At 49.2% G+C, this 20537-nt stretch overlaps 1 non-coding gene and 1 pseudogene across 1 annotated transcript; one reads left to right on the forward strand and one right to left on the reverse strand.

The window, feature by feature from the left end:
* Positions 1 to 12112: 12112 nt before the first annotated feature.
* Positions 12113 to 12193, reverse strand: Trnav-aac13 (transfer RNA valine (anticodon AAC) 13). Its single transcript has one exon. It is a non-coding gene; the product is annotated as a tRNA-Val (tRNA).
* Positions 12194 to 19815: 7622 nt separating this feature from the next.
* Positions 19816 to 20235, forward strand: LOC120093238 (60S ribosomal protein L35-like; annotated as a pseudogene).
* The last annotated feature ends 302 nt before the right edge of the window (positions 20236 to 20537 follow it).

The following is a 20537-nucleotide window of genomic DNA, read 5'->3' on the forward strand; positions in this document are numbered from 1 at the left end:
TGATGGAAAGGCAGTAAACACGGAGAATCGGAGGGATACGTGTAAAATGGGAGACGGAATAGCTATGATGGGTACGAATGAAAGACGCAGTTGAGGGCGGATGTTCCAGTTTGGTGGGGTGGTACCCATGTGGAGGCTTCTCTTCTCCTCAGAGAAGCTGAGGTTTGCTATGGACACCCGGCGTGGTGCTTTGAATGAGCTTGGCCAAGGGCATGGCATTATTAGGAGGTGTGGCTTTGTTGGTGTGGGTGTGGCCTTATTGAAGTAAGTGTGTCACTGTAGGAGCAGGCGATGAGACTTTTCCTTTCAGCCACAAGGGAGCCAGTCTTCTGTTTGCCTTCAGAACAAGATGAAGCTCTCATCTCTCAGCTCCTCTATTGTCATGCCTGCCCGGATGCCGCCATGCTTCCTGCTCTGATGATAGTGAAAGGGAACTTCAGAACCAGCAAGCCAGTCCCAACTAAATGTTGTCCTTTTATGAGAGTTGCTTTGGGGGGCTGGAGAGATGGCTCAGCGGCGAAGAACACCGACTGCTCCTCCAGAGGTCCTGAGTACAATTCCCAGCAACCACATGGTGGCTCACAACCATCTGTAATGGCATCTGATGCCCTCTTCTGGTGTGTCTGAAGGCAATGACAGTGTACTCATACACACAAAATAAATAAATAAATCTTAAAAAAAAAAAAGAAGAAGAAGAGTTGCTTTGGTCATGGTGTCTCTTTACAGCAAAGGGATTTTTAACTAAGATACCCAGTTACCCATTCAGGTCACAGAGGCATCCAGAGGAGGCAGGGAGTCTCCTAGGCATTAGGGATAGGAGACAGGGCCTTTGGGAGGGTCAGTCTGTTAGCCCTACATGTCCAAGAGACTCAGAGATTTCTAAGTTTGATACTATGGTGGTTTGAATAGGCATGCCCTATCGACTTATGTATTTGAATGCTTGGCCCATAGGGAATGGTACTATTAGTCTGTGTGGCCTTGTTGGAGGAAGTGTGTCACTTTGGGGGCAGGCTTTGAGGTCTCCTATGCTCAGGTTATATCCAATGTGGTACACAGTCCCCTTCAAGGTTTAGAACTCCTGGCTTCTCCAGCACAATGTCTGCCTGCACGCTGCCATGCTTCCTGCTATGACGATAATGGACTAAACCTCTGAAACTGTGTCAGACCCAAATTAAATGTCCTTTAGAAGAGTTGCTGTGGTCATGGTGTCTCTTCACAGTCATAGAATCCTAAATAAGACGGATACCCAGAGCAGCAGACTGTCCAGCTGCCTTGGCCCAGGAGCCAGTCTAGGGGTGTGCTTCCTAGGTGACTCTATATCCTGTCTGATTGATGGTGGAATTAACCACATCACCTAGCCTCTTATCACACATCCCAGGAAACTCAGAGCCTTTCCCTCGGCGGCCTACCCCAGAGTCCCAAGGCACAAATGGTTCCGAGTCCTCCTTGCTTTGGAGTTGGGAAAACTATTTCTAAACCATCTGGGCAAGAGGACATGCTTGGGTCCTGTGCCAGTTAGCTGTCCCTCACTCTAAAAAGCACCCGAGGCCATCTACGTACATGGAGAAAAGGTTGATTTGGGCTCACAGCTTTTGGCAGTATAGTAGTAAAATCAGCTGTACAGGTTTGGCCTGTGGTCAAGGAGCACATCCTGGTGGGAATGTGTGGCAGAAAAAAAAAAAAAAAAGCCATTCACTTCAAAGCCAGGCTATTGAGTTTTGAGGAGGAAAAAGAGACTGAGGTCCCCTTCAAGGCCACTGTCACCTACTAGGCTGTAGTATCTGCCACCTGCTCATAGTTACACACTAGAGAGCAAGTTTGCACCCCATGGGGCTCTGGGTACACCGTAGGACAACAACAGTAGGGTCCATGTGGGAAAGGGTGCCCTCATTGTGCCCAAGAGGCAGGAGGCCTTTCAGTGTGGATAATTATTTCCCAAAGACGTTAGGAGTCTATGAGGTAAGGAACTTGACAGAAGACTGAAGAGAAGTCAACAAGACAGGTACATTTGTGTCCAGTTGTCTGAGCTGGAGAACAATGTTGCACTGATCTATGTGTCTGTGTTAATGGAAACCTCTGTGTAAGATCCATGCTACCTGGGGTGAGAGTTTTCCTTCCAGCATCCCTTTCTTCTTGATAGATGGGCTGGTAAGCCTAGCAAGGGACCCTGGGTCCATGGGAAAGTCCTCTGCAGAAGAAAACAGACATAAGCACAAGGAAGAGACTTTTGCTTCTACAGAGGAGCATTCTGTCGGTGTTTTAGGCATGTGTGTGCCTCTACATAGTAATAAGATTTAAAGACCTTCCTGGTTAATTAAGTTTATGGAAGTCTGGGTTAAGCAAGTTCCTTCTTACAGAACTTATTGGAGTGTTTAATACACGTTGTCAATCACCAGGACAGAGATATTCATGTGGGCATAGCTCAGGCATATTGTTCCCAGAGGAGTGTGTGTGTGTGTGTGTGTGTGTGTGTGTGTGTATAAAAGTTTGTGTATATGTGTGAAAATGTGTGTGTGAATGTATGTGTGAAAGTGTGTGTGTGTGTGTGTTTGTGTGTGTACCCGCACACACTCATATTATTGGTTCAGAGAGATCCAATGCGAATTCCAATATAAAGTAAGGAACGTGCCCTTACGTGCTTCTCCACTCCATTCCTTCTTTCCTCCCTTCCCTCCTTCCTCCCTCCCTCCCTCCCTCAAGTGCTAGAAATGGAATCCAGGTCCTTGTACATACTAAGTAAGTGCTACACCACTGAGCTATATCCTCAGCCCTTGCTTGAGACAGGACCTCTCTATGTACTCAGGCTGGCCTTGAACCCATGACCCTCCTCTGCTTTCCATAGGTATTTCTTTTATGATGCTCCTTTCCAAGAGCAAGCATGGAATCCAACAAAATGGTTAATTCAGGAACACAAACTGATCTACTGGACCACCACAGAACGAAGGGCAGCCATGACAGGAAGTGGTTCAGTGTGGAGGTAGGCAATGGCCTCGCTGAGATCCAGCCTGTGAGCTGTCTTGGGGAATCTTGGGGAGGAACTTGGGCTGGCAGGTGGGTGACCTGGGAAAGGGGCTCATTTTGCTGGTTAGCTAAACTGGAATGAGGTCACAGCAGGGTGGCCCGAAGTGACAGACTCCTCAGCTTTGGGCCTGAAAAACTGCAAATGAGACTAGGTTTGTGTCTTAGAGTTTCCTGTTTTTAGTTTTGGTGTGATTTGATCAATTGTTTGACTGGTTTGGAGAATGCACTTTAAAGGCACTTGCACTGGAAAACATTTTAATTATTTAAACTCCTGCATGGAAGAGGATATGTTGTTGCAAATCAGAAGCACCCCAGGCATTAACTCGTCATCTTCTGGACATCAGTCTTTTCCCTGGGAGCCCTCACTGAGGGAGAGAGAAGAAAGAGGGAGGGAGGGGGGTAGGGCGGGAGGGAAACACATACACATAACACATGGTGTGTGTTGGGGGAGAACACTTGTAAGACAGAGCGGAAGTGCCATGTATTGAAATCAACCTTAGCTACATATAAAATTCAAGGCCAGCCTGGACCACAAAGAAAGACCCTGGTCTCAAAAACACTACGAGCAGGGAAGTGGGATGTTCTTAGCTGGTTTGGTCTTGGAGCTGAACAAGGAGAGGGCCAGCAGGTGTGGAGGATGGCCTCAGGTGAGGGTTTATGGGAAGCAGAGAGGCCTCTCCTTCATAGTTATCACCATACCGAATGGTTTTTCTATATTCTGACACACTCAGTCACTGAGTCCGAGTTTGCTCCATTATTACAACTGTGCATGTTCAAGATATTGTCCCACTGTCTCCCAGGAAGGGCATTGTCCCCCACTGTCCCTCAGTCTCCTGGACCTGGGCCCCCCAGGATCCTTGCCTGGTGTGGGAATGCAGATGACAGGAATCTTCTGCAACTTCCCAGGCCTGTACACGCAACAGACAAATGGCAAGCTGTCATCACCATGAAGCCTGCAGCAGCTGAAGAGCTGAGTATCCGAGTCCTGGGTCTCCAGGGTGACTGGAGCAGAAATTAAGCACCTCCCTATGGAGCCGCTTCTTCAGAGGGGAGCCCAGAGACCAGAGCACTTGCACACTGCACTCCTCCCTGTCTCTCAGTTCTCCTGGGAAGATTAGAGCCTCCTTACTGTCCCCAAATCCAGTCTCCTGGCTAGCTTCTTGTCTGTTATACAGGGACCTGGATTCCATAGCTCTAACCACGGGAGTCTGCACAGGTCAGGACTGTAGTCTCTGAGGCAGGGCAGAGTCCACTCATTTAGAGCTGGTTTTCACTTGCACCTTGCGGCCCAGCCAGGTGACTGGCCCATAGGCTCCTCCCTAAGCCTGGGCTTCTACACTGCCTGGGCCTGAAGCTGATTTATGTGTTGTGCCTGTGGGCGGACCTCTCCATGTCACCATCTCTGAGTTTCATTTGTTTTTCTTGGTAGGGTTTCTCTGTGTAGCCCTGGCTGTTTGGAAATTGCTCTGTAGATCAGGCTGGCCTCGAGCTTGGAGATTCATTTGCCTCTGCCTCTCAAGTGCTGAGATTAAAGTCACCAAGCTGTTGCTTTGATTTTTTTCCCTTCCTCTTGGGAATCCCGTTCCCACTGCTGGCTATGTCCGTCCCCTGGATCATGGCATGCCTACCCTCTTTTCTTTGCCTTTCAGATATCCAGCTGTCCTCTGCTGTTCTTTATGTCTGGGTCACCTCCCTGACAGACCAGAACAACCTGAAGGGCATGTCGTTGCTACAGCTCCTCCTTACAGCCTCCCGTGCTTGAAGGCATCAGAGCACCGAGTCTCAAGCCCAGGATATCTCTCCACATGACAAAATCCCAAGTTCTTCTCTGGGCCTGCTTAGCCCCCTAGAGCTCTACCCAGGGCTGTTGGCCATTCAATACCAACTCTAACTACAGCCTTATGTTGGGGGTTGGAAGTACAGAGGTGCTCAAATGGACAAGAGAGTGGCCCTGGAAACCTAGCCTGGTGCAAAAATTAAAATAAGAGGCCTTAGCCAGGCAGTGGTGGTGCACTCAGTAGGCAGAGGCAGGCAGATCTCTCTGAGTTCAAAGCCAGCCTGGTCTACAGAGAAAGTTCTAGAACAGTCAGGGCTACACAGTGAAACTCTGTCTTAAACACATACACACACGCACACACACACACACACACACACACACACACACACACAGAAAGAGAGAGAGAGAGAGAGAGAGAGAGAGAGAGAGAGAGAGAGAGAGAGAGAGAGAGAATCAGAGAACATAAGCAGCTCATTCAAGATCACAGAACAAGGAAGTAGCAGGGGTGGAACTTGAACTCGGCCTTTCTGGATGGGACTCCGATCACAGTCCTGACTACCTCCCACTATGCTGATCCTTGGGATCATCACTGTTTAGGCAGGCCTCCCCTCTGTCCACATGATGTGTCTTGGCCCCATGTAATGATGAACTGTGTTTTCCTTTGGGGAAAGCCAAGTCTCTCTGTGTCTTGGGTAGTCTCCTCCCTCCTTGCTGTGGGCTTAGGCCAAAGCGGGGATCAACAGAGAAGAGTAATTAAGGCCTCTGAGCCGCTGATGCTGATTTTCCCATTAAGCCATTGTTAGCAGCAAGGAGGCGAGAGCCCCAGTAATGACTAGTTTTGCAGTTCAGTAGAGTGTGAAGGAGCTGTACTGTCGGTAAACAGTTTGGTGATTTGAAGAGCAAATTGTGGCTTAAGGGAGCAGTGGGGAGAAGCTTAGGTGGCCCCCACTTCTGGAAACTGGGGAAGGAGTTCTTTCAAGAAGAGGCCAGGGCTGGGGAAAAAAGAGAGAAGGCTGACAGAGCAAGGGGTCCTTTGCAGGCCAACCTGCTACGTCCACAAACCTCCAGCCCTTTGGCCAGTGCCCTGCAGGGTTGTGGCTGTTTGTTCTGGGTCTGTGGTCCAATGGGGACTCAGGCATGTGAAGATGAATCCTGGAGCAGTGTAGATGCAGGGTCATTGGGATCAGAAAACAGAGCTGTGTGACCGCATGTCCCTTTGGTCCTTGTACTTCAGATTGAAGGCCAGCCTGGGCTACCTAGTGAGGCTCTTCGTTAATCAATCGTCTTCAGTCATGATGACGAAATCACTCTTAGTGAGGAAAACCAGTCACGAAAGGTCAGCACCACGTGATTCCACTTCCCTGAATGTGGAGAGAGAGAGTAGCCGGGTGGCTGCCCGTGGCCTGCTGTTCAAGGGGTTTAGAATTTCAGCTTGGAAAGTATGAAGCCAACATACTTTGTTCCTATAACAAAGCAAATATACTTAATATAACTAACCTAGGCGCTAACTGCAGTTAAGATGACACTCTTGTGTTACGTCTTTGTATTCTGTGTTTATGTTACATGTATTTTACCGACTACAGTACAACACTGTTTGGGTGGGTCCTGGAGCCTAGAATGGAAGTTTGGTTGTGAGGGTGTAGGCAGAGGGGACAGCAGTATTTGTCTACTAATGAATATTTGTGGTGAGGACTGGTCAATTAGTCCCTACTCCACATAGGGTTGACAGTAGCTACGAGACACTCCCCTGCCCCATGAGCACTTTCTGAGGACCCCAGGCCATAGCCCCAGGCACAGGCAGTGGCTCTGAGTGGATGTAGACAAGATGGAGTTTCAGAAAGGAGGTGTCCCCCGGGCTGGAGGCCAGCAGTCCCTGTAACCATCAGGGGCTCAGCAGGGCTCCCTGTGGGGGGACTTTTGCCTTTCCCATTAGGCCTCCATCAATAGCGCAAGTAATTTCAGGTTTGGCTGAGAAGAATGTGTTCAATCAGCCAGCGTCTATCATTGCTGTAATGATTGTGTTTTGCTCTCTCTACGAGACTGCCTGAAGCCTTCCTTTCCTTGGCTCCTTGGCTCCTTGGCCGGGCCATGAGTGCACTCAGTGCCCTGCTTCAGGGGTCAAGGTGCATCTCTCTCCCTGACAGGAATTTGCTTGTCAACGGCAAGGGAATCGGCTCCCTGTGGGGGCCCAGCCCAGATCACCTGCTCAGTCTGTGGAAAGGAAGTCAACCAGGATGGTGACATGATGGTGACTCTGTGTCGAGCAAGGCAGGTTATAGGACAGAGCCTAGCCTAACATGTGGGATGTAGGGAATTTGATGACAGGATTCTGGGTCTCCCTAAAACAGATGTGACCAAGCCTTTCCCCAATGATCTAACAGACTGAATGAAAAGAGTCAGAGAAGCAGTGGAGGAGACATCAATGTGAGTGGGGCCCTGAGCTCAGTTGTGGTGGGGCTGCAGTGCCTGGGCCTGTAACTACAGTGAGGAGACAGTTGGAAAAAGATACAAGGACAGAATGAGAGCTTCCAGTTTAGGCAGTAGTGCAGGTCTCACAGAGAAGTAAATGTTGCAGCTGGAGCCAGGCAGAGTTCTCGGTGGAAAAACGCTGAGATAGTCCAAGAAAGGGCTAGATGTAGCGAGCCCTAACAAGTGCACACACAGCTCCTGTCCCTGCTGGGGTCAGCTGTCCGGGGTCAGGTGGCCTCCTTTGTGCACACCACAGTGACCAGGAGGCCCTTCACACATTCCTTAGCTTCCAGGAGCTGAGTTGAGGATGACTACATTTTGTGTTCAATTTGAGTCAAGGCTCAGGGTTGAGGGAGCAGGGAGGGAAGTTGCTGAAGGCTTCACAGATAATGTCCCCAGAGTCATGGACTTATTAAAGAGTCTCTTGCTTTCTTACTCATCCCTCGCCCATTCGTATGATCTATCCAGGGTGCATCCACTCCCTTAGGCCTTGGTTAACTTTGGCCCCTCTGACCTAAAGGAGTGGCCAGAGAGAGCTCCTGTTCCCTGGGCTAGAGATTGGAGGGACCTGGACCAGAGAACCTTCCTTAGCTGAGGATGCTGCTGGGGACAAGCAAGTGCTGACACAGTGTCATAATGAAAAGCTGGAGAACCAGTGGCTGTCTCTGCTGCTGCTGTGAGAGTCCCTTCTAAGAACAAGGGTGACCCTTAAGAAGACACTGCTGGGTTTGAATCCCTGGATCCAGCTGTGTCTGAATTCCATGCGCCACCCCCCAACTTTGTAGTGTTATGAGCCAGTCAATTCCTTTTCTGCTTAAACTTTCAGGACTTAAACGCTTAAAGTGTCCCAACCCCAACAAACAAAACAAAAACAAAAACAAAAAAGCCCCACTAGGTATTGTAACTTCTTTAAGCCCTGTTCTAAATTCTGTATTGCTCTTTTAAATGTAATCATTAGTGGTTGGTAATAATTTATCCTCAGACCCTTTAATCAAATGTTCTGTTTAGCAGAAAACGCAATTGAGTGAAGAGGCACTTAATAAAGGCCACTTTCATCTAACATGCTTTGGGAAGGCCTTGCTTCTAGATGTGGGTGCTTCAGCCAGAACTCTCTGCAGTCATCACTGCTGGAGAGCCTTCCAGGGATGAGCTATGCTTTGAGTGGCCACCCACACAGGCCCAGGATGGTGATAAAAGCCATTTCAGTGTATTCTGGGGCAGACCGTGGGGCCCATTGGTACGGAGAGTTCCAGCCCTTCAGGAGTGACAGGAACAATGCTGCCACCTTCCCCCAAAGTGACACAGTTGGCGTGGGCTCTCCAGGTTCACCAGGATATTTCCTGCTTAACTTCCCATTCCCTCGGAAGGGAGGCAAGGTTCTGCTACTCCGCTGCTGAGATCCAGAGGTCGTAGCCTCTCTGCCTCTTTCAGCATCCCCTCGAGGTTCAGAAGACATTTCTCCAGGGTGGAGAGGTGGTTCTGTGGTCAAGAGAGCTTGCTACATGCTCATCAAGATCGGAGTTTGGATCTCGGCACCCACATAAGAAGCCACGTCTCTGGCATGGACCGGTAGCCCCAGCTCCAAGTGGGTGAATGCAGGAGGATTGTTGGGGCAGCTGTCTGCAGCTTAGTCGAGAGAGCTCAAGGTTCAGGAAGATGTGCTGCCTCAAGGGACTAGAGGGATGGTGATAGAGAAGAGGCCACCTGATGCCCTCTTCTGGATCCCATGCACACATGCACACATGCACACACACATGCACGTGCAAAGGCAAATACACCTCTCCCGAAAAGATATTCTCTGTGATCCTTATGGTGTCCAGGGAGGGAAGAGAGACTTCTCACCTACAGTTGAGCAAACTAAGGCCCCCTGGGTCTTAGGTGTTGCAGGGATTCAGGATGTCCCTGGAGCCCAAGTCCTTCTAACCTTCTGTCATAGGTTGGCTTGGATCCTCTCAAAACCTTCAGTGTCCTCTCTTTAACTTTACTTGGAAACAGGTCCCTTTGCAGCTGTGACTAAGTCGGATGGGTTTCCTACCGCAGTGAGGGTCACCCTAAGTCCAACGCGATTGGTGTCCTTACGAGGACCGAGGGTGAAAGTGCTTGCCGTGCAACCCAAACAATTCAGATTCCTGGACCTCAGGTAGAAACCTGCATGTGCTGGTCCCCATCTGCAATCCCAGCATGCCGATGATGAGATGGGAGGCAGGGGAGACCTTAGAAGCTCTGCTGGCCTTCTAGCCTGGGGTATCCACCACAGTGACAACCGGCCAGAGCGACCCTGCAAAAGTGGAGGGAGAAAACAGACTCCTGAGGTCCTCCTCTGACTCCCACAGGTTCCTCATGGCATACTCATGCGCGTGTGCACACAGAGAAAAACAACAGAGAGGGAGACAGAGAGAGCGGGAGGATACCATGTGAAGACAGATTGGAATGAAGCAGTCAAGGGACATGGAGGCCACTTAGCCACTGAAGGAGGCTCCACAGAGGATTTGGGGGGAGAGTGGCCCTGTTAAGAACCTGACCTCACAGCTCCAGCCTGCAAAACCAAGAGATAAACACTCTTATGTTAAGCCAGTGAGTTTGTGGCTCTCTAAAGGTAGTTCTGGGGAGCTGGCATAGCCCAGAAAACGTGGGCGCCTGGGAGGGAAATGTACCCAGGAGTGCTGAGGGCCAGACGGGTGAGACAGGAGAGCCTCTGCACGGAGAAGAGAGGCCTGTCCTGCCCAGAGGCCCACACACAGTCTTGCTCAGCCCATTAAGGAAGGACTATTATTAACACAAGCCCAGCTCCTGTGCCCTTTCCCATCGCACAGGGCACTAATGACACTTTCCCTTTGAGTAGGAAACAATAGCTTACCAGCTGCAGCCCATGGATGCTTTCAGAGGAGAGAGGTCCTGACCCCCAAACCATATTGTATTAGATAGTCCTTAGGCAAACTGCTGCACCTGGGCTGACAGGCAGGGAGGCCCTGCCATTCAAGGCTGCTGAACGGCCCAGGCAGGCTGGCCCAGGCACTGGCCAGGAAATAGGTCTCCTGTCTCCATGGAAGAAAGCCGGGGCATCATTGCTCTCACTTGGTGCTGAGAGAAATGCACACTCCGGGGCCTGCCCTCAGCTTCCTGAGTCAGACCCTCCATATGTGTGTGCACAAGCGTATGTGTGCATAAACTCGTATACGTGGATGCAGGAGAGTACGATGGCCAAAGAACAACCTCGGGTGCCATTGTTCTTCAAGTGCCATTCCTGATATTTCGACAGAATCTCTGGGTTGGAACTTGCCGAGTAGGATGGTTGGCCAGTGAGCCCCAGAGTCCTCACCTGCCTCCACCTCGTTAGCACAGGGGTTATAAACATGTGCCACGAGCCCAGCTTTCAAAACGTGGGTTATAGGGGTCACACACGGGTCCTCATGCCTGCGAGGCAAACACTTTACCGTCTAACTACTACCCAACCCAAATTTAAACTATTAATTTTATTCTAAAAATTATGCGAGCGGGACGGTGGCGGTGCATATGTTTAATCCCAGCGCTCAGGAGGCAGAGGCAGGCAGGCTGTCCGTGAGTTCAAGGCCAGCCTGGTCTACAGAGCTAGTTTCAGGACAATCAGAGCGACACAGAGAAACCCTGTCTCGAAAAACAACGATAAAATAATTGTGTGTCTGTGTGTCTGTGTGTCTCTGTGTGTGTGTGTGTGTGTGTGTGTGTGAGAGAGAGAGAGAGAGAGAGAGAGAGAGAGAGAGAGAGAGAGTGAGTGAGTCTGGGGTCTGGGGTTATGTGCACAGGACTGTGGGTGGGTCCTTGGAGGCCAGAGGTGGTGGATCCTCTGGATTTGGAGTTATAGCAGTGTGAACTACCTAAGGTGAGTGCTAAGAACCAAATTCAGGCCCCAATGCAAGACCATCATTCCAGCCTCCTTTCCCCTAACCCTTACTCGCACCATGTTTTTTCAAATGCAACTCTAATAGCACAAATGCCAGGTCCAAAGGCAGGAGATGATAGTATGGAGCCCTTTGCAGTTCTGGGCCTAGACTCTCCCTGCTTCTCTATGGTAACTGACTCAGGTCCACTGTACAGGAGCCACTGTGGAACCACAGGATCTACTATGGAGCCACGGGAACTCAGGTCCTTTGCAAAGGGCCTAGTTCATTTAACGTGCAAACCACAGGAGCATGCATCCCTAACCCCCATGCTACGGGGGGGGTGGAGGGATGGGGGGTGGCCAGGTTTAGCTGAGCGAAATAGCTGAGATTCAAACCCAGACCTGTCTGATTCCAAAGCCCCGTGTCTTCGGGGTGTTCTCTAGGAAATGACACACAGGTATCTCCTCTGTGTTCAGACAGTTCTGAAGGTTGTCCTTCCGGTAGGCCTGGTAGGAAGGGCCTGAAATGGGAAGTTTTGAAGTGACTTGGACCAGCCACAGCCTTTTGAGCCTGCCAACATGGCTGCCGGCATCCTGGGTAAAGAGGAACAGAAATGACTGGGAAGACTTCGTGACAGTCTTAACCTCTCTTCTCTGTCCTTCCTCTTTTCTTTCTTTCAGCACCTCCTCCCTTCTTTCTCTCTCTTCTTTTCCTTTTGCATCATTTTTCCCTGCCTCATGTTCTCTATGCTCAGCTCTGTGCCAAAGCCCTAGTTTCAGCGGCAACTCTGAAAGGCCCAGGACAAGAGATAACCCCCTATCACTATGGGTTCCAGTGTGGGATATGGGCCTGAGGGATTCTGGTCCAGAACATCGAGTCACTACAAATGTCCTGTTAGGTGAGATGGTTCCTTCTGCTTCAGAGGGAAGAATCTTCTCGAAGACTAGGAAAACGGCATTTTTTTTTTAATTTCTTTTTTTTTTTTTTCCAGAGCTGGGGACCGAACCCAGGGCCTTGTGCTTGTTAGGCAAGCGCTCTACCACTGAGCTAAATCCCCAACCCCGGAAAACGGCATTTAACATTGAGGTCATGATATGAATTGAAAAACTCTTTTTCCCTGGCTTTAAATTTCCAAAGCAGACACCCACTGCGAGCTGAGTTTTCATCATGCCTCTTGAGCTCTGGCTGTTCTCGGGTAGGGGCTGCCCCAAGCCAATTTATAAATCAACCAATTGTCTTCACAGAAGCAACCTGGGCCAATTTAAGCTACACAGTGTTAAATGAGGAATAAGTCCAGGTCTGTCTGACCCCCAAAGTTCATTTCCTTCCTGCCCCTGCCCCCATTCCCAGATGTCCCTGGCCCTGGGGCCTTCGGGCCGTGTTAGAGCACCCAGCTGCTGTGGGCGTCCTCAATCAGAGGCCTGAGAGAGAATGAGGACACTTGGAATTTTCCATCATCAACTGAGATGCCCTGGGGGCCTGTCCAATTTTATTTCATTGAGCCTCGTTCTCTTCTGCTCACAGCACTATATTCTGAGGGTTTTTTTAATAAGTCAATTTTGCTGATTTTGAAGTGTGAGGGTTTGAACATGCATATTCTGGTTGGGTCCATATTCTTGACTTTATTTTCTGAACCTTGGTCCTTTGAACCAATGACTGGCTTGTTTTCTGACACACACCCCACCCCTATCTTTCCTCCACCTCCTGCAAAGAAGATGGTTGTAACTTTGATCCCAGGCTGAATCCCGTCTTTATTCCTGTTGCCTCCATGACAAAGAGCAGCCTAGCGACGTGTTGAGATGACATCTTGATCCTTGTTTTTCCAATGCTCTGACTTAGGTCTTGTATTTTGGCTCCTGATGGGCAACTGCAGCCCTAGGGTCTTCCAGCTCTGCTCCCTGCAACTACACTGAGGCACATGGAGCTGGGCCCAAAGTTGCCTGTCTCTGACATCCACCAGACATCCCTCATCCTCAAAGATCAAAGAGTGACTGTAGCCCAGGTGGGCTGCCCAGCACCTGAGTCCTGATCCTCTAGAAGGCCCAGTAAGCAATGCCAATGATGCCTCTAAAATTGCAGGCCTTAGATATAGCATCTCAAGCTGAGTGGTGGTGGTGGTGCACATGCACCTTTGATCCTAGCACTTGGGATGCAGAGGCAGGCAGACCTTAGAGTTCAGGGTCAGCCTGGTCTACAGAGGGAGTTCCAGGATAGCCGGGCTACACAGAGAAACCCTGTCAGAGGGAGGGGGAGGGAGAGAGAGGCGGGGAAAATAAAAGAAGAAAAGAAGGGAGGGAGGGGGAAGAGAGAGAGAGAGGAATAAAAGAAGAAAAGAAGGGACAGAGGGGGAAGAGAGGGAGAGAGAGAGAGAGAGAGAGAGAGAGAGAGAGAGAGAGAGAGCATTTCAGCAGTGACCTAGAACCTTCTGAAATATTAAAACCTTGTTAGCTCCCAGAGCTTCTTCAAGGCTGTGCCATCCAGTGATTTCCTTTGGCTTCACAAGTCCAATTCAGGCCATGACTGATCGACTCTCCTATGGGCTGAGCCCGAGCTGGGAGAGGATACCAACCCTGTTCTCAGTCACGGGCCTCACAAACCTCCACTGCTCACCCAGTGAGGTCACCAACGCCATTTCCAGAGGATCCTGGTGGCAGATTCAGAAGCTCTGCTCTCGTGTCCCCAGGGGCATCCATCCTAGGTAGGGTTCCTCAGGGCTCTCTTTGCTCAAAGCTCCCTGATTTGGGTTTCTTCCAGAGGTGCTCCAGGTTACAGCAAGTCCCCGTTTCAGTGATTCACTGCTTAAATTAGCATAAAATAGAGAGTTGCCACATTGCTCCCCTGTTGGTTTCTTTGGGTCTCTGGGGCTGCACCCTGCCTGGGGGTTGAAGCAACCAGTAATAGAGAGTACAAGTCCCTTGTCCTAGAGTCTTGGGGTCTCTCTGGGTTGTCTCTCCTTCTAGGTCAGACAGTTGGCCTCACCCTCCCATAAGGAGGGTCTGACACCTTCCAACAATGGGCAAGCTCAGGACCAGAGAGCAAGTTCCCTGCTGGTAGCCATGAGTGGGCCAGCTGCACTAGAAAGAAAAACAAAAATTACAAAACAAAAACCAAACCAAACCAAACCAACCAACAAACAAACCCTCCAATGAGTGAAGTTACCAGCAAGAATGGCTATAGTTACTGGAACAGACAGAAATGACAGAAAGGGTTGAGACTCGAGGCTCTTTCAGTGGACTCATGGTTCCCCCACCCCCATAGGTCTGAACACTCTTCTCTGATTGGTCCTATTTTTCTCCCTCTTTGCCTACCCACGTTCAGCCACTCAGGGCCTAACTGGCATCCCTTAGCCTCAGAGCTTCAGCTTTGAGTGAGAATTCGTTCCCACAGCCATTTTCATCCTCCAGACATCAAGGCCTGCCCCCTGCTTCAGGTACCTGCTGCTCTCGAAATGTGAGCACTGCCACCGCTCTCTGTTAGCATCCTGCTGCTATGGAGTGTTCAAAACCACCCCCACTGAATCGTCTAACCCCACAATGGAAATCAGTAGTATTCAGTTTAACCCCGAGTTAGTCCTAAAGTACCTCTGCTTGTACACTTTGCCATCTGTCCACTTCCTTCTTGGAGAGGGCAAGATAAGAACCAGTTTGAGACAGAGGTGGTCTCCGCTGACCCTATAGTACTATGAGTTTACCTTCACAGGCTCCTATGCCTGCACACTCGGTCCCCAGCTAGTGGTGCTGCTGAAGAGGCTGTGGCATCCTCCGGAGATGGACTTTTCCTGGGGGAATCACATCGCTAGAGGACAAGCCTTGCCCATTTCCACTTCCAAATCAGTCTCTACTTTCCAAGTGGCCCCAGGTAACAAGAAGCGGCCATATGATCCTATTACCATGTGGTGACTGCTGCCACCCCTCCCCCAGTGTGATGAACTGTATCCCCTTAAACCGTGAGCCACAATCACCCTCTCCAAGCTTAAGTTTCCTCTTACTGTGTATTTTATCACAGTGAAGTGAAAGATAACTAATGTAACTTGTTTGGGCTTCTTATGGCCTGCTGTACCTCAGGGTAGTAAGGCTACTTGAAGGGTGGCTGGGGATTTTAAGAGCAAATCCTCCAGTAAGCAGAGCAGAAGTGGCTGAGGGGATAGTTGTGTAGAATTCTGATGAGAAAGGGCCAGGCAAGAGCTCAAGAAGGCTCTTCTAAATAGGCCATGCAGCCTCTGATGTCGCTATACCTCTTGGATGACCATTGATGGCTTCTCTGTAGTGGAAAAGTACAGCCTCAAGGCCCTGGATTTCCTTTTCTTAGAAGTCCCATGGGATGCTGAGGCATAGGCAGTGTGGTGGTTTGAATACGCTTGGCCCATGGAGTGGCACTATTAGGACGTGTGGCCTTGGTGGAGGAAGAGTGTCACCGTGGGGGTGGGATTTGAGAGACCTTCCTAGCTGCCTAAAAACCAGGCTTCTCCTGTTTGCCTTTGGAACAAGATGTAGAACTCTCAGCTCCTCCAGTGCCATGCCTGCCTGGATGCTGCCATGCTTCCTGCCTTGATGAAAATGGACTGAACCTCTGAACCTATGAGCTACATAAATGTTGCCCTTTATAAGAGTTGTCATGGTGTCTCTTTACAGTAACGAAACCCTAACTAAAGCAGGCAGCATAGGGCCAAGTTCATGGAGATGGTAAGCATGGGATAAGGAAGGGTCCTGTGTGTGTGTGTGTGTGTGTGTGTGTATGTGTGTGTGTGTGTGCATGTGTGTGTGTGTGTGTGTGCATGTGTGAGTGAGTGTGTGTGTGTGTGTGTGTGTGTCTGTGTCCCTTGATTCTATGTAGCAGTTAACTTCTCCTCAATCCCCAGACCTCTGAATACTCTTCAACCCTTTAACCAAGGGTTTTTTTGTTTTTATTTTATTGCATTTTAACTCCCCCCCACACGTATAAAATACAGGAAAGTCAGAGGTACTACCTGGCTTCTCATGTTATACACTGTTTCTGCTGCTGTTTAAAGCTATAAGAATACTGTGGATTCTTCCCACCTGTGATAGCTATTCTTGGTTGTCAATTTGACTACATCTGGTACTAATTATAACCTAAGGATCTGGGAACACATGTGAGAGATTCTTTTTTTCTTTTTTAAAGATTTATTTTATGTGAGTACACTGTCACTTTTCCCACACACCAAAAGAGGGCACCCGAACCCATCACAGATGGTTGTGAGCCACCATGTGGGTGCTGGGAATTGAACTCTGGACCTCTGGAAGAGCAGCCAGTGCTCTTAACTGCCGAGCCAGTGCTGAGATTTCTTCTTCTTCTTCTTAATTAAGTCATTTGAAGAGAGAAGACTTGCTTTTAATGTGGATCTTTTGAGGTGGGAAGACCCACCTTTAATGTGGACCACAGTTTCCGGGAACAGCTTATATATAAAGGTCATGGAAGAAGGAAACTCACTTTGCCTGTTTGTTCTCGCTCTTGCTGGCAAGACCTTCACTGGCGTTAGAGCCTACTTCTTTGGGATTCTGGTGTATTCTGAAGACCAGCCGAGTCATCCAGCCTCCTGAACTGAAGAACTATAAGAGTCTTAGAGCATCCATTAATAAACAGCCATTGTTGGACTGGCTGAGCCACAGCGTGTAAGCTGCTTTAATTCTTTTCTCTCCCTCCCTCCACCCCCCCTCCGACACACACATTCTGTACGTTCTGTCCCTCTGGCTAACACACCATGTGTGCACCTCTGCTGCCTGACTGTGCTTCCTACTGTTTGTGGGCATCACTATCTCAGTGTGGGAGACTGTGGCTCACATATACAGTATATTCCATATGTGGCCTCTGCCTAGTGACTCCACTGTGGCCTGAGTGTCTGTTCTATAGTCGGGCGGGGGTGGGAGGTAAGCATTCAGGATACCTCATTTTAGGGTTAGTACTACTAACTAACATGATGCTACTCTGAACATTCCAAGTCATATTTTTGGAATGCAAAGTGCACATTTATTACTGGGTATAGAGCATTTGGGGGGGGGGTTGCTATGCTCTCTTTTGCTTCCACAGGGGTTTCTATGCCCACTCTAGCCCATATAGTTCCTGAAGAAGAGACCCAGAGACCTGGTATTTTTATAAGCTGGCACTATGCTGGGCAGGTTCTGGGCTCTTCTAATCCACCTAGGCTGTTAATACCCAGATAAATGCCCTGTTGCTTGCCATCTGAGTCTTGCTCTGGCTTGCTCTGCTCCGTGTGTGTCCTCATGGCGAATTCTCCTGGTGTCTCCCCATGCTCTGTCCATACCTTTCTTCTCTTTCTGTTCTCTCTCTCTCATTGGAATCCAAAGTCCCACCTCCACTGTCCTCTTCAGCCCAGTCATAGGCTGATCAGCTCTTTTTTAACCAATCAGAGATGATAGAAAACAATGTTTACATAACATTGAGACCAGAGATGCTTGACCATTTTATTGTTTGTACTGTAGCCAGACAGATGGGCACAAAATCAGCATCTGAATACACAGTACACAAGATCAAACCCCAACAACTGGTTACAAACCTGGGAGCTTACTAGGTGGGATATAGGAGGAATATGTTTAGAGAGAATCTCTAAGCACCCCAAAGGCTGATTCTGCACTGTTGGGGCTGAGGGTGGGAGCCCCGGCACTTGGGAGAATAAGCAGATCAGCAGGTTGGACTGGGTCCCCAGCTCACCCTCCACCTCCACCACAGAAGTTGCCAGAGCCTCCTGTTGTTCATCCCAGGGCTGGGCTGCTTCTGAGCACAAAGGCCATAGATGCTTTCCCTGTCTTCACTGTCTTCCCTGTCTTCCGGCTGGGCAGGTGTCGGAGAGTGGAAGATCTGATTGGAGATGAATAATTAACACTGATCTCGGTGGAAACAAAAGCCACAGGAGAGGCCAGAAGCCCATGGCTCAGCTTCTGTGTCTTCCCAATGTCTGCCACATGTCCTTGCAGTTGGTGGATGGGGTAGGGTTCCCCTTCCTGAACCCAGGCTGAGTCCTAGTGGAGCTACAAACTGGAGTCTCCTATGAGTAGCCTATGGTCTCAAATGCATTTACATGTTAGAATCTCCCAGATAGCTAAAAAAAAAAAAAAAAAGGTAGTTGGGCCACCCTGGAAATGATGTGACCTGGACCCTGCAGGCAATATGCATGTGAGTGGGCAGTATGCATACATAGTGTGCAGTATGTATGTAGCACACCACAGGCAAGTAATACATCTATAAGGTACAGGTAGGTACTGTGCACATGTAGCATGTGGTGTACATGTGGATGCTACAGTGCACAGGTACCTGTGCTGATATCTGTTATAGGACTGTAGCTGCCCTTGATTCTGGAGGCTGTGTAAACAGCCCCTATGAGGCTGCTACCTTCTTTCAGAATAAAAAAAAACCTTTTAACATTTATTTAGTGTATACATGGGGTGCGTGCACACGCCAAACACGAGAATAGGGGTCAGAGCGCAGTTTGCAGACATCAATTCTTTCTTTATACCATGTGAACTCTGGGATTGTTCAGGTAGTCGAGCTTGGTTCAATGTGGCTTTACCCACATTGCCTGGCCCAAGTGTTCTTTTCTTTCTGTCTGGTGAGGTCATTAGGACAGGTTGGGGGGGCAGTAGGAGTGGTAAAAATGATTTGGACCCCCACTGGCTGCTCTGAAAAGCCATCTTTGCATTGTTCCCTGGTCCTGCTCTGTGCTCACTGCAGCCACCTTTGCTGCCCACCACCTCCTCCAACACGGACTCTGCAGTTCTCTCGCCAGAGTCTTCAAACTCAACTAATTTCTTACTTGCTGCATTGGTGGGCCACCGGCGTGCCCCACCATGTCAGATTTGGCAGTGGACACCAGCTCTGAGATCACCAAGGACTTGAAGGAGAAGAAGGAAACCGTGAAGGAGGCAGAGAGTGAAAGCGATGCACCTGCCAATGGGGACGCTCAAAATGAGGAAAACGAGGAGCAGGAAGGAGGCTGACAATGAGGTAGATGAAAAAGAGGAAGAAGGTGGGGAGGAAGAGAAGGAGGGGAAGATGATGGTGAGGAAGAGGATGGAGATGAAGGTGAGGAAGCTGAGGCTCCTACGGGCAAGCAGTAGCTGAGGATGATGAGGGTGATGATGTTGACACCAAGAAGCAGAAGACCGATGAGGATGACCAGACAGCCAAAGGAAAAGCTAACCGTGACCTATTCACCCTCTACTTCCCGTCTCAGAATTTAAACGTGGTCACGTTCCCACAGGCCCCGTCCTCCCACAGAGGGCAGTGCGACCCACAGATGACACACGCTGTCCACCACCCACCAAAACCACAATATGAATTGGCAGCATGGGAGGAAAAGAGAACCAGAACTTCCCGGGCCCTGTTTTTTTTTTTTTTTTTTAAACATACTTTAAAAGGAAAATTTGTTTGTATTGTTTATTTACATTTTGTATTTTTATACACAGTGTTAGGGGTCAGCATTTTTTTTTATCGGAGCTGGGGACCGAACCCAGGGCCTTGCGCTCGCTAGGCAAGCGCTCTACCGCTGAGCTAAATCCCCAACCCCAGGGGTCAGCCATTTTTAATGATGACGGGTGACCGAACCAGCCTTCAGAGTATTTTCTGCCCTACTTCAGACTTTACTTGTGGCGTGACCACGTTCGTTATAGTCTCAAAGGAGAAAAAAAAAAAAAAAGCTTGTAAAAAACAAAACAAGCTCTCTCGAACCGGGCGGCCTCATCCGTGAACAACGCAGCAATGGCCAAGATTAAGGCACGTGACCTGCACGGCAAGAAGAAGGAGGAGCTGTTGAAACAACTGGACGATCTGAAGGTGGAACCGTCCCAGTTTCGCATAGCCAAAGTGACAGGCGGCGCCATGTCCAAGCTCTCCAAGATACGAGTCCTACGCAAATCCATCGCACGGGTCCTCACTGTCATTAATCAGATTCAAAAGGAAAACCTCAGGAAATTCTACAAGGGAAAGAAGTACAAGCCCCTGGACCTGCGACCCAAGAAGACGAGAGCCATGCGCCGCCGGCTCACCAAGCTTGAAGAGAGGCTGGAGACCAAGAAACAGCAGCGGAAGGAGCGGCTGTACCCACTGCGCAAGTGCGCAGTCAAGGCCTGAGACGACGACAATGACAAGAAAGTCCAAAACTGACAAAACAAAACAAAACAAAACAAAACAAAAACAACAATGAAAAAATAATCTTATTCCGAGCATTCCAGTAACTTTTTTGTGTATGTACCTAGCTGTGCTGTATGTAGGTTTGAGATGGTTAAAAGGAAAAGATTATTTTTCTGTTTCCTTATCTATAAAGTTGCTGTTTGTTTGTTCGTTTGTTTGTTTTGACCTGTTTGATATATGTGTGAAACAGTGTCCAACAATAATCTGGAATTTTATTTTGCTGAGTTGCTCTTAAAAAAAAAAAAAAA

This window comes from Rattus norvegicus, chromosome 6 (assembly GCF_021556685.1).
Source record: "Rattus norvegicus strain SHRSP/BbbUtx chromosome 6, alternate assembly SHRSP_T2T, whole genome shotgun sequence".
In the NCBI taxonomy this organism is placed as follows: domain Eukaryota; kingdom Metazoa; phylum Chordata; class Mammalia; order Rodentia; family Muridae; genus Rattus; species Rattus norvegicus.